The 12,463-nt window shown below is 39.2% G+C and overlaps 1 protein-coding gene across 5 annotated transcripts in view; it reads right to left on the reverse strand.

Annotated features, from left to right (window-relative positions):
• Positions 1-12,463, reverse strand: part of ANKFN1 (ankyrin repeat and fibronectin type III domain containing 1) — a 459,993-nt gene that overhangs the window by 140,663 nt on the left and 306,867 nt on the right. The window lies entirely within an intron of this gene.

A 12,463-nucleotide genomic window follows, 5' to 3' on the forward strand; every position in this document is an offset into this window, starting at 1 on the left:
GACAAAGAATTTTATCATCACCAGTAACCATCTGGAATCCTAATAAAATACTGTAGCTGGAGGCGACCTTCGAGATGAGGGCCAGCTTTTTCATGTTATAGATGAGAAGACTGAAACTCAGGGAGGGAAACAGCTTGTTTACAGCCACGGAGCTAATTGGGGACAAGAATGTAATGACTATATCCATTTACTATCTACACATATACACTTGTATACGACATGAGCCTTGACTCAAGTCTTTTGGTCTCTGTCCCACTGAGGGGAAGTGTCTCAAATCTATAACCAGGAGTTCTGTTCAGTTCCCCTTGGGTATATGTAATTGGGACCTTTCTACTTACCTCCTTTTAGATGCTGCCCTCTGTTGGGTATGGTTGTTCCCTGCAGATACCCCTTCTCTTGAGGTGTTAAATTGTGCATCTTGTCTGAGATTTGGTGAGCTACCCCAGTGCCCAGAAGTTTGGGGGATTTGTATCCATAGCTCCATCCCTGCTCACCCCAGATACTCCAGATAGTGTCCTCTGGGGGGACTCACTACTGGTATTCTCCAAGTAGTACTTGACTGTTGTTCCACAAACCTCTAAACAGGTCCTCACCAATGTCACACCTGGAGTCAGTTTCCAGGAGATCAGCCATGCCATTTCAAAAGCCATCCACTATTAAGTTGGGTACTGCTACTGACATACTGATGCTGCTGAGGCAACGGCTGCCTGGCATGCATATGTGTACTGGATGAGCAAATGCACGAGTGAAACAACTGGCCAAGGCAATTATGTACCACGGCTTCACCCCGGGGAAGCCTCTAGTACACTGGGCCCAGATCTCTCTGGAGCACACTGCTGCGTTCTTACCACCTTCCCTTGAATCTCCGATGGAGTCTTCCATTTGTAATGCTGCCATTGTTACATAGCTGTGGCCCTTGGACGTCATCTCCAGTCTTTGAATTGTCATAGTTTTATGGATCTCATGATACAATATCATGTAAGAATCTCTTTTATTAACCCAACTCATCATGGGACTGACTTTGATGATTCCCCAATTTCTATAGGATAAACTCTAAGTTCTTTAGCCTCACGTACCAGTTCTTACCTCTCCAGCCTCATTGCCTACTGTACCTCTATGTTTTATGTTTCTGTCTTTCTGATCTCCTTAGAGTTTCCTAAATAGTTCAAACTCTTTCCTGCATCTGGGTGCTTGTTTGCACTGCTTTTGCCTGTATTGGAATCCCATCTGTGCCTTCACCACCTAGGAAACAATTGCTGAGCCTTAAGGTCTATGCTCAAGGGGTCTCTGACAGTCTGAGGCAAACTTGTGTATTTCTTTACTCATTCGCTTGGTATATGCTTCTTACAGAAAATATTTTATTGTATTGCAACTCTTTGGCTTTCTGTCTCCTAGCTACTCTATATGTTTCTCAAGAACAAGGAATGCCAAGTATGAATTTTTATATCCCCAGCACCTAAAATGTACCTGCCTCAAAGTGAAAGAAACATGATACAGATTAGGCTATGGATTGCTCCTCTTCCAGCTACTGACTATGTGATCTTGGGTGAGTTATTTAACACACCTGAATCTTATTTTTCTCATTTATAAAATAGAGATAATACTAATAGCACATTATGGTTATGAAGATTTGGTGAGATAATGCATGTAAAGAGCTTAGAGTATAGAAAACTCATGGAAGCTATCATTTTTTGTTACAGAAGATGCTCAGTAAATACTTTAGAATAAAGGAATGTTCATATGAGAGTCTATTACAAGTAATATTCTAAGGAACTACTCAGAAAGCTCATTTTCTGCTCATACTTCTGAACTGGGTTCCATGTCCATTGGCCCCAACTAACCTTGACTTACTTGCACATTAACAAATGGAGATCTATCCTCATTACATTGTTGAATGTCTTTAGGCACCTTTTAAGTGTTGCTTACAATTTCCTCCAACACAAAAAGCCTTCCCAGTACCTTCCAAGGTGGTCAGATCTATTCAGGGTGAGTCACGTGTATCAGGCCTCACCCAGTCTTTGCTGAATGGTCATACTTACATTTGGGAGGATGACTTAATGCACTCTCTGTAGTGTGTATGTACATATGGGTGTGTTTTCATAAATCTTTAATAATCTCTTCATTTACCTAAATGCAGAAATAGAGTAGGTGATTTGGCATCTTCCTCCTTCCATCTACACATCCTTTAACTTTGATTCAATAGCAATTATAGCGTTTCCTCTATATCTTGCCATTCCCACAAAAAATCCAGATTGATATGCAAGCTGGCTCACATGGAGATCGCCTTAACCTCTTTCTTTCTGCCTTCTGTCTCTAGCCTTTTCCTTCAGCGTTAATGCCCCAGTTCAAGCCATCTGTCTTGTCTACATCATTATCATTCCCAAAATAACTCTACATTCTTTTGTATCTCACACAGTGCCCAGGAGTCCAGTAAATAAATTCTTGTCGATTGATCAAATTCCAGTCACTTGCCCTCTAACTGATGACACCTGCCCACATGGCTCCTTTTGTCTTTGCTCATTTCCCATCTGTTCCCTTCAGTCAAAATAGGTTGACTCTCTGACTTCCTTCTCATGCTGCCCCAGCTGCCCCTTCCTTCCTGGCCATCTTTCAGCATGTTTCTATTCTTCTAGATTTCATCTATCATTATATTTTCTTTTCCCCCTCTATATTTAAAATGTTGTCTGATGAGAGAGACTGAGAAAGACAACTCCGTGTTATTTGTTCTCATAAATGTGCACACCCCTCCCAACTAACTACACTCTTAAGGTTTTACCCTTATAGAAACGGCTGGGCCCTTGCAAAGCATTGTAGCCTTGGATTTGGAATTTGGCAGACCCAAGCTTGGATCATGATGTTGTTATCTATAATCTATGTGACTCCAGGAACTTTATTGAAATTCTTGGAGTTCATTTCATCATCTGTAACAAAGTTCCTCCAGAGTTATGAAGATGAAATGAATTAACAAATGAAAGCATGCATCCTGTGCAATGCTTACAGCAGCCACTCAATAAATAGCAGAAATTATTAAGATTACCTCAATCTTCCCAAACCAGAGACTCCAAAGTACATCGTAATAATTTAAATAGTTTTTTTTGTTGGTTTTAAACATTGCTTTAATAGATGACTTTGCATACTTATTACACTGTTTAGTTTTTATTTTGATAGAAAAATACAAGTTTAGATATTTTAATATGTGTGTTTACAGGAACTTGTAATCAAACAGAAAGCTGAACTTCAAACTATGAGTCGAAGGAGAGGAATAAAGATAACTCTAAAGAAAAATTAAAAAAATAAAATGAAACAAAATAAGAAAACATAATAAATAGAAACGTAAAATGATGCAGCAAGGCTAACACTGAAAATATCTGTGAGTACAATATACTCAAATAGTTTACTTTTCCTAATGAAAGAGAAAACTCTCCAACTGGGATTTTTAAAAAGTGATTTACAAGTGGTACGCCTAAATAAACATTTTACAGAAAGATTAAAAACGGAAGAATAATAGGACAGTGGGAATGGCAGAGTAATGGCCTCCAAAACTCGTCTCCTCCACAAAAGCAATAAGAACATAGCAGGAAATGTCAAAATTAACTTCCTCAGGACCCTGGAAATTAACCAAAGTTTGCAGCAATCCAGGAAGTGTTTATTTGAGAAAAGTGGCTAATTTGATAAGAACAGGGAGCTATGTGGAATTTTTAATGTGCTCAGTTCCTAGCTTCCCCGGCTCTGTGGTAGCCCTGAAAGCCAGCAGTGTATATTCATGATAAAAAAACAGTAGCTTGGCAGCCACTGGATGTACAAAATGGTGATGCAGCCTCTTTCAAGACCCCATTTTGAGAGAACTGTCTTTTGACCTTCCTGGTGGTTCCTTAGAAGGCCCCACTCCCAAGACTTTTCTTGATTTGACCTGCCTCAGGGTTCACCAAGTGCAAATAACCTTTTCCTCTAAGGCATCTTGTCAAAAACAAACATCAGCAATTGTTTAATCATCACAGCTGCCTGAGGGGGTGGATAAAAGTTGGGGCAAACAATAGACTAATCAAAAAGCTTAAAGGGAAATGCTGGGGAATGCCTGTCCATAGAGGATTTAGGAAAACTGACTAGTGGCTAAGGGATCTAGCAGACCACAGGTATGCCCAGGGCTGGAAGCCTTCTCATAAAATACCTGAGAAGCTCTTAAGCTCTTCTCTCTGTCTGATGCTGGGGCTGTGTGCAAGCAGGAAGCGAAGGGTCAGGCAGAGCTGTCAGCTGTCTGGAGAATACTGAAAGTGTGCCCCAACGTGTGCACAGAGCCCTTCTGTTAGGACTGGAAGACTTACTGGTTTCAGGCATTTAAGGAAATTTGTGTTCCGTCATTAGTTGACCACTAAGCTAACCAAGCAGAGACATCAGTGGTCACATGTGACAAAGAATACAGATGTCACAGATTTAATTCTGAAAAATCACTAAACAATAAACCCTGAGGAGGTGGGATTATGGGATAATCTGATTTCTAGAGTTACCATATTATAATATTTAAGATGCCTAGTTCTTAACACGAAAAATATGAGCCATACACAAAACAAACAAAAGTATGTCCCGTTCACAGGAAATAAAGCAGTCAATAAACATTGCCCATGAAGAAGTCTAAATGTTACTTATTAGGCAAAAACTTTAAATATGTTCAAGGAACAAAAGGAAACCATATCTAAAGAAATAAAGAAAATTGTGAGGATGATATCTCATGAAACAGAGAGTATCATTAAAGAGGTAGAATTTATAAAACAAATCCAGAACCAAGTAGATATTACGAAGTTGAAAGGTAAAATAATGGAAATGAATAATTTACTAGAGGGGTTCAACATCAAATTTAAGTAGGCAGAAGAAGGAATCAGCAAACTTGAAGATCGATGTACTAAGGTTATCCAGTTTTAATAACAAAAAGAGAAAGAAATGAAGAAAAATGAACAGAGTCTCAGAGAAGTGTGGAACACCATCAAGTGTACCAACATATATATAATAGGAATCTAAGAAGGAAAAGAAGGAAGGGGGAGAACATATTTGAAGAAATTATGGTCAAAAACTTCCCCAGATTAATGAAAAGCATTAACCTACACATCCAAGAAGCTCAATGAACACCAAGCAGGATAAATTCAAAGATATTCCCACCTAAATACATCATAATGAAACAGTCAAAAGCTAAAAACAGAGAGAAAATCCTGAAAACAACAAGAAATAACTTCTTACATACAAGGAATCCTCAAAAAGATGCACAGCTGATTTTTTTCACCAGAAAACCATAGAGGACAGAAGGAAGTGGGATGACATATTCCAGATGCTGAAAGAAAAAGACTGTCTCTATCCAGCATAACGACCCTTAAAAAATGAAGGTGATATTAAGACATGCATGGCTAAACAAACACCAAGAGAATTTAACAGCAGACCTTCCCTACAAGAAATAGTAAAGGGACTCCTTCAGGGTACTAGACAGTGACTCAAATTCACACAAGGAGAGATAAAGCATTGGTAAAGAAACTATGGAGGTAAATATAAAAGGTAATATACATATAAGGCAATATAAGTCTACCTTTTGTTTATAAGTCTGTTATTCTACTTTCTGATTTAACACAACGAAATGAAAACAAAATTTAGAGAACACAATTGCATTTACAATAGCATGACATTAACAAGATTCAAATACTGACAAATTTAACAAAAGAAGTACAAAATGTATTAACCTTTCCTCAGTTACTCTATTTTCATGTGCCATATGATTCCCGTTGGGGATTTTACTGATATATCATGCAACCCCTATAGCACCCAACAAAGTGTCTTGAAAATGATAGTAACACTACTCTGCATTTTTGCATTACATTGAACTGGGGAAGAAGAGAAGACTCAAATGACGAATGAAATACCTGATGGGTAAAATAGATACAGAATCCTGGAGGAGAACTGGTAGGGAAATTGTTTTTGTCATGTTAGGTCTGGGATATCACTCTTCAGAGGGCATTCCTTGTTAGCCATTTTCACTGAAACACTCAACAGGTTGAGAGCTATAGTTACATTTTATTCCATTCTTCAACTGCAAGATAATCATGGTGATTTTAAACACAGTATTAAAAGTAGGGACTTCGATATCAGGCTGATCTAACTTTGGATTTTGACTCTTCTACCTATTAACTGCAAGACACTGGGCAAATTTATTTACCTTCCCTAAGCTTCAGTTGCCTTATCATTAACAGTATTCTTTATCTCAATTAAAAAAGTCACGTCTAAAAAGGATATTAGCATTTTAAATGAGATGATACCTATCAGTAGTTTAGCAAAGTGCCTGAATGCCTGAAATAAATAGACGTTCAAATATTTTTTCATGTAATCAAATAAATTCAAAAATATTTGGACGTCTATTTATTTCAGGCCTATTGTTCCCAGGCAACTACTCATCTGCTTTCTGACACTACAGATTGTTTTTTCCCCTCCCCCCAGGATTTCTTAAAATGGAATAATCACTATTCTCTCTCTGTCTCTTTAAAATATGGCTTCTTTAACTCAGCTTAATTATTTTGAGATTTATCCACACTGTTCTATTAGTAGTTCTTCACTTTTTCTTGCTGAGTAGTATTCAGTTGGATGGGCATACCACTATTAATCAGTTTTTAGGCATTATTTTCATAAGAAAAAACTCTTGGTGCTCTCTCTAAGGAAAGAAGATGTATCTTTGTTTTCTCCAAAGAGAAGGTCAAAAAGATCTGTTGAGTGAAGGTGGGCTGGTCTCTGCAACATAGTTTTAGACCAGAATTTAGGAGATGTGATGAAATCCTACATGAGAAAGCTAGTTTCTAGTTTTATACTTTCTTTTTCCATTCCAATAGTTTCTTTGCCCCCACAATATTTGATAAAGGTCATGTTAAATGTTACAGTCTGCAGACATTTAAGGGGAAAAAAAAAACCCGATTCTACACAAAACTCTTCCAAAAATTTGGTTTCATTTTTGAGGCCAGCATTGCCCTGATACCAAAACCAGAAAAAAGGCATTATAAGAAAGGAAAGCTATTGTTCGATGTCTCTCGTGAACATAGAAGCCAAAAAGTTCAACAAAATGTTAGCAAATAAAATCCAGCAATATACATAAAGGATAATATATCATGATCAAGTAGGGTATATTCCAGGAAAGCAGGATAACATTCAACCACTCATCGATGTAATTTATTGCATTAACAGAATAAAAGAAAAAAATGATATGGTCACTTAACAGATGCAGAAAAAGAAGCATTTGACATTATTTGACATCCATTCATCATCATCATCATCACAATAATAATAATAATAATGATGATAATAATAATAATAAAGCTTTCAGGAATATAAGGGAACTTCCTGAACCTCATAAAGATTCTCTACAAAAATCTACAGCAAGCATTATACTTAATGGTTAAAGACCAAGTGCTTCCTTCTAGGATCAGAAACAAGGCCTGAATGACCTCTCCTATCTCTTCCGTTATACCGGGCATTCTAGTCAGTGTAGCAAGGCAAGAAAAATAAAGGCATAAAGACTGGAAAGAAAGAAGCAAGACAGTCTTCATTTGCAGATGACATGAACATTTTGTAGAAGGGCCTAATAAATCTACAAAAATCTACTCAGCAATAAAAGTAACAAATGTATGCAAAACTTGTATACTTGAAACTACATGACATTACTGAGTGAAATTAAAGAAAACCTAAGTAATAGAGACGTATACCTTCTTCATGCATCAGATCAGAAGAAATCAGTATTGTTACAATGTCAGTTCTTCCTAACTGAGCTCTAGATTCAGCACAATCCCAATATAGCAGGGTTGTTGGGGGTTTTTTTGTTTGTTTGTTTTGTTTTGAGAAATCGAAAACCTGATTCTAAAATTTTTATGAAAATGGAAAGGATTTAAAATAGTCAAAATAACTTTGAAAAAGAAGAACAAAGTTGGAAGACTTACACTACATGATTTCAAGAATTGCCTCAAGGCCACAGTAATCAAGATCTGTGGTACTGGTTTAAGGATAGCTCTCCAGATAAAGACTGTGGCCCAAAGATAAGACATATAAATTTCATGAAACAGAATAGAGAGACCAGAAATAGCATGCACATACATGATCAATGGAGTTTTTAAAAGTTTACTTATTTTAGAGAGAGAGAGAGAGAAAAAGAGAGAGAGAGAGAAAGAGAGGGGGGTGGGCAGAGAGAGGAGACAGAGAATCCCAAGCAAGCTCTGTGTTGTCAGCACAGAGCCTGATGCGGGCTTGAACCTATGAACCGTGAGATAATGACCTGAGCTGAAATCAAGAGCCGCCTGGGTGCCCCTGATCAATTGATTTTTGACAAAGGTATCAAAGTAATTCAATAGGGAAAAATTTTTTTTCCAACAAATAGTGCTGGAACAATGAGATATCCATATGCAAAACGAAAACAAAACCTCAATCCCTACCTCATATCATAGAAAGTAACTTCAAATGAAATCGATTATAGACCTAACTGTAAAAGATAACACTGTAACACTTCCAGAAGAAAATAGGAGATAGTCTTTGTGAACTTGCATGAGGTGATCATTTCTTAGAAGAGGTACAGAAAACAGAAACCATAAAATAAATTGATGAATTATACTTTATGAAACTTAAAAACTTCTGCTGTTTATTTCAGCTTATCCCAGCTACATTTTTGGAGGGCCTGTAAATATATCTGGGGCCAACCGTAAGGAAACAGTGACAGTAGCCTGGAGAAGCCAGATCCAAAATGGCAAGAATAATCTGTGGAGAGTGGAGCCTCCCCAGATTTACTTTAAAACCACCTGTTCCCTGGGTTTTGGCTGCTTGCTCGACTCGAGAGCCTTGGCTGCCACCATTATCCTGTCTTCTAACACCAGCTGCGTCGCGCGAAGGGCGCGTCCTGGCACGGCCCCCACCATGCTTGCTGTGACAGTAGCTGCAGCAGTTCTGACCCAACCAGACCCATGAGGGAGGCTCCAGCTTTACTAATGGCTACCCTGAGGGACTGGGGCACACTACCTGGAAATGTGAAAAACCGGACCAATGAGAGGCAAGAGACCGGAAGCAGCCCGCAGATGATTTCTTCTCCATTCCTCCCTTGCGGATTGCTCTGAGGGCTTCTTGGAAGCAATCACATACAAACAAACCACCAGATGTGTTTTCTTGTGAAGCTTGGCTAGGTCAGTTACAAACCACCTATATTTGTTTTTTCTCCTTCCTTGACTCATTTCCCTTTTTTCCTTGATGGCTTGACTCTTGATGCTCTGAGGTTGTGTCTCCCAATACCCAACAGAACATTCATGATTGGTTTTTGCCTCAGGTTTTGGTTTCACAAGCTAAGACAAAATGTAATAATAACCCTAGGAGAAAGTTGGTACTATTATATCATCACTTTGCTAATAAGGAAACTGAGGCCCAGAGAGGTTAAGTAACAGGTCCAAGATCCTACAGCTCGTAAATGAATTCTGACTCCAAAGTCCATGCTTTTAGCGACTCTGCTATTATTCTGCCTGAGGGAGCTTGGTCTGGCTGCCTGTCAGTTTCTTCCTAGACCTTGATTCTGAAGAGATCTGGCCTTTGTTATGAGTTCTGGCACGTCCAGAGTCCCTGTCTCACAGGAGCTTGGTTGTGGGACTTTCTCATCATATTTGTACTGTGAAAAAAGATCTGGGCCAGTTTGGATGAAGAGCAGTTGTAAGACAAAGCATATTAGAAACAGGAGCTCCAGCCATTCTTGACAGCTGGGTAGACAGATACATTCAGCGAAGGGAACATTTCTGACTGAGACAAGATTGCTCTTCAGGCTGTGATGTGAACTGGGGACCTTCACACTTCAACCTGCCTGTCATTAGACAGAAAAGAAAGTGTGACCCTTCTCCTATTCCCCACTTGCTATTAACATGACAGGTATGTCTCTGATTGCTGAAGAGTGGGCAATTCCATTACACTGATAATATATAACAGGGTGGAAATAACCTTTCGAGTTCCTGTGCATTTAAAAAAATATATCTGGTTATTCAGTGGTAAGTTTTGAAAAGTCAGCGGTGACTTCACAGCAGGAAGAAGACTATATTTGAAGTTTTAAAAGAGTGTTTATGAAGAAGGAGGAAAGAATCAATTTTGATTCTGTAGTCCAATAAATATTTAAGGGTGATCTACTTTGTAGTCTGTGTATCCTGCAATAGACCCTGGGAAGTCAAAGGTAAAGAAGACACCCTCAGAGGTTAACCAACTGTCTTGGTTTGCCTAGGACTGAGGGGGTTCCTTGGAGGTAGGACTTTCAGTGCTAAAACTGGGAAAATCCCAGACAAACTGAAACAAGTTGATTATTTCACCAACACCAAGGGGCTCACAGGCTAACAAGGAAGACAGTCACACAAGTGTATGTAGGTATGAAATAGTGTAATATGTGAAATTGTGGAATAATGATAATAGCTTTTACTTCTTTAGCACGTTCTGAGTCAGGCACTACTTAAAATAAGGCCTTTGCGGGGCGCCTGGGTGGCTCAGTTGGTTGAGTGACCAACTTTAGCTCAGGCCTGATCTCACGAGTCGGGAGTGTGAGCCCTGCATTGGGCTCTGTGCTGACAGCTTGGAGCCTGGAGCCTGCTTTGGATTCTATGTCTCTTTCTTGCCTCTCCCCGACTCTCTCTCTCTCTCTCTCTCTCTCACACACACACACACACACACACACACACACACAAAATAAGTAAACTAAACTAAATTAAACTAAACTAAACTAAACTAAACTAAAATAATGCCTTTGGGGCACTTGGGTGGCTCAGTTGGTTAAGCCTCCAACTCCTGATCTCGGCTCAGGTCATGATCTCACAGTTCACGGGATCGAGCCCTGCATTGGGTTCTGCACTGGCAGCGTGGAGCCTGCTTGGGATTATCTCTCTCTCCCTCTCTCACTGCCCCTCCCCTGCTCTCTCTCTCCCTCTCTCTCAAAATAAATAAATAAATAAATAAATAAATAAATAATAAAAAATAAATAAAATAATGCCTTTATATGTATCAGCTCTTTGACTCCCATAATAGCCTTGTGAAGTAAGGACTATTATTAGTCCCACTTTATGTAGTAAGAAATTGAAGTACTACTAAGGAGACAGACCTGGGATTCAAACCCAGGCAATATGATTCTAGATCTGAGAGCTTAGCCTCTTAACACTGCTCTCAAATGTTTAAGGCAGTAAGTAGCACAGAGGGCTGAGTGGCAGGAGGTGTCATGGCAGAAGAAGGTATGGGGAAATGGGTTAGAGACAGTGATGCCTGAGCAAGATTTTGAACAACGAATGAGGAATCAACCAGCAGGAAGGAAATGAAAGGGCATTCCAGGTATAATAGCTCAGGTTAGGACATGTCATAGTGTTCCTGGTAGGTTGATGCCCACGGGGGCCCAATGGAATTCTTTTGGGTTCTGACACTTCCAAAGGTACATTTCATCCACCATGCTAGGACCTTGGGAAAGAAGCCTGGAGAGATAGCAGGGCTAGACCGTCAAGAGCTTTCATGCCATGTTGAGGGACAATAGATTTCAACCTGTTCACAACAGGGAAGCACTAGAGAAAGGCTGAGATTTGCATTTTTAGAGAACCACTCTGGTAGTATCTAGAGGGTGGTTTGAAGGGGAGGGAGTGTGGTGGGACCAGTGACAGGGGACAACAAAGTATAAGCTCTTGAAAAAGTCCCCATGAGAGCTGGTGACTTCAACTATAGCATGTGACAATGGGGATGGAGAGGGCTGGGCAGATTAAAATGAAGGAAGCAAAATGGACCAAACTTGGTTAGTGATTGGATGGAGGGGCCCAAGGAATCAGGAAGCCTGATGATAGCTTCTATTAGCTCTGCTTGACTGATTAGGTGCAGAATGGTTCCACCAATAGTTAAAAAAAAAAAAAAAAAAGGAATACGGGAGGAAGAGTGGATTTAAAAGGGAGAAAGATAATGAGTTCAGCTTTCCACTTGTGACTCTCGATGGCCTAGAGGAAATCTAGATGGTATCGTCTAATCCAAGCATCCCATAAAAAGAAGGCAATAGCTTGTTCTAAAGTCTCCTTAGTTTTCTGATCACGAGTGAAATGATAATTACAAAAGAAGTTCCTGGAGACAGGTATGAAGTAAATAGAAAGCAGAAGAATTAATATAATATTAATGCAATATCCTTTGGGTTTCCCCTGAGGGAGAAAAAATTTAATGCATTCATTTATGATAGGCTATGAGTGTCTTAATTTGTTATTCCTCCTAAGAATATTTGCATTTTATAAAAGACAGCAATATTTAATTGAATCCCTGATAAAAGAATTTCAGGCACCTTAATCCTAGAAATGGGACAATTCTTTGGCCAATGGGTCTTCTGGAATTCCTCAAATAAATCATAGCACATTTGTAGCTGCTAATTCCATGTGCATGGGTATGGGGGTAATTTGTACATAAATTATATACATGGGTTCTCCTCATC

Source organism: Acinonyx jubatus, chromosome E1, assembly GCF_027475565.1.
Source record: "Acinonyx jubatus isolate Ajub_Pintada_27869175 chromosome E1, VMU_Ajub_asm_v1.0, whole genome shotgun sequence".
In the NCBI taxonomy this organism is placed as follows: Eukaryota; Metazoa; Chordata; class Mammalia; order Carnivora; family Felidae; genus Acinonyx; species Acinonyx jubatus.